The 2013-nt window shown below is 39.8% G+C and overlaps 1 non-coding gene across 1 annotated transcript; it reads left to right on the forward strand.

Annotated features, from left to right (window-relative positions):
- The first annotated feature begins 1395 nt into the window (after positions 1-1395).
- LOC142425064 (U5 spliceosomal RNA) lies at positions 1396-1512 on the forward strand. Its single transcript, XR_012779441.1, has one exon. It is a non-coding gene; the product is annotated as a U5 spliceosomal RNA (small nuclear RNA).
- The last annotated feature ends 501 nt before the right edge of the window (positions 1513-2013 follow it).

Raw genomic sequence — 2013 nt, forward strand, 5'->3', positions numbered from 1 at the left:
TGAATGTTCTTTCTGGTTCCCTGTTTTCAATCATGTATGTTTGTTTCAGCGTAGGGAATACCAGTCGGACATTTCCTTGTTTTCTTGACTATGCAAAGGTACTTGACTTTGTGGATCATAATAACCCGTGATAACCCTCAGAAGAATGGGAATCCCAGAGCACACTTTATTGTGCTCATTTGAAATTTTTACACGGGCGGGTGTGTGGCAGGTGTGTGAGCAGAACAAGGGAATATTTCCTGGTTTAAAATTGGGAAAGGTCCCAGGCATTTAATCTGTATGCTAAGCAAATCATCAGAGAAGCTGGATTATGTGAAGAAGAGTGTGGTATCAGGATTGGAGGAAGGCTTATTAGCAACCTGCAGTATGCAGATGACATAACTTGCTTGCTGAAAGTGAGAGCCTGACGTACTTGCTGATGAAGATCGAGGATTGACATAGTCTTCAGTATAGATTACAACTCAATATACGGACGACCAAAATCCTCACAACTGCAACACTAGGTAACAACCTGATAAATAGAGAAAAGGCTGAAGTTGTCAAAGGTTTTGTTTTGTTTGGATCTACAATCAATGCTCATGGAAGAAGAAGTCAAGAGATCAACAGACACGTTATGTTAGGTAAATCTGCTGCACACGACCTCTTCAAGAGTATTGAACACCACGGATGTTTATTGAGGACTAAGGTGCCCCTGACCCAAGACATGGTATTCTCTATTGCATCGTATGCATGCGAAAGCTGCACTTTTAATAAAGAAGACCACGGAAGAATGGATGCATTTGAATTGTGGTGACACAGAAGAATGTCGAAAGTACCACAGACTGCCGCAAGAGCAAATTACACGGGAGAAGTAAGTCCAGAGTACAATTTGGAGGCAAGGAGGAAAGACGTCATCTTACATACTTTGGACATGTCAGGAGAGACTAGTCTCTGGAGGACTAGTCTCATGCTTGGTTAAATGATTGGGGTGGTGGTGAAAAAGAGTAAGGACTTCAAGAAGATGGCTTGACAAGGTTTTCTCTTCTGGTAATGTCTTTGCCTGTTTTGACACTGGCTGCATCAATGGACTCAGGCTTAGGAACGACAGTGAAAATGACACAGGGTGTGCGGTGTTTTGTTCACTTGTGGTTGCTATGGTTCAGAACCAAGTAGGTGACACCTAACAACAGCACCATCACCATAATAAGTTCACTTTGAATTTGACTTAGTGTGTTAGTTTCCTGATGGTGGTGTTTTGTATGTTGATCTCAGTTTGGTATCTGATGAATGGACTTATTCTATTCCCTTTATTGTGTTTTGGTGTAAATGGCATAGAAAATTGTACTCCCAGTTAATAATTTCCATGCATGTTGTTCAGTGGTATTGGTTACATTGCTCAAAATGAAAAGAATTTTCATACGCTGGTTTCTCTTCAGATTGTATAAATCTTTCACCTTTCACTATACATTTCCATGGAGAGGAACAATTCTGAGTCATAAACTAAATTTTTGGAGGCCTTGCACTTGCAAGGCTTAGAGAAAAAAATGAATTTTCATTAGATTTGTTCTGGTGGTTACTTTTCACTTACTTTAAGTTCCCTACACCCATGCACCTCCCCATTTTTCCTTTCAGCAAAATTTGACTATTCTCCAATAAATTATTTTTAATAGGAGCACAGTACTCACATGTGATATTATTTATTTTATGAACCAACCCATTATGCAACTGAAAGTTGATCTTTGTGAGTGTACTGTGTTTTATCTCACAGTGAAAATCTTTATTAGTTTTTGTAGTCTTTGCCAGCCTGTTAGGTTGACCTTACGGCACTTCTGCTTACCAATCCCCCATAACTTGTAACATCAAAGCTCCCAATTTCCCAGCTCTCACCAGGCTTTGTCTCCTCTATATCTTGTGCATTCTGCAAATATGTTTCCAGAACAAATGAAGGACATGGCATTTTATCCCTGCCACCTTTTCTTATGAAATGCCTTACATACTCTTAAGCGCTCAGTTTTGGAGAGGGAATAATCAGAT

The sequence above is a fragment of the Tenrec ecaudatus genome, chromosome 13, assembly GCF_050624435.1.
Source record: "Tenrec ecaudatus isolate mTenEca1 chromosome 13, mTenEca1.hap1, whole genome shotgun sequence".
Classification (NCBI taxonomy): domain Eukaryota; kingdom Metazoa; phylum Chordata; class Mammalia; order Afrosoricida; family Tenrecidae; genus Tenrec; species Tenrec ecaudatus.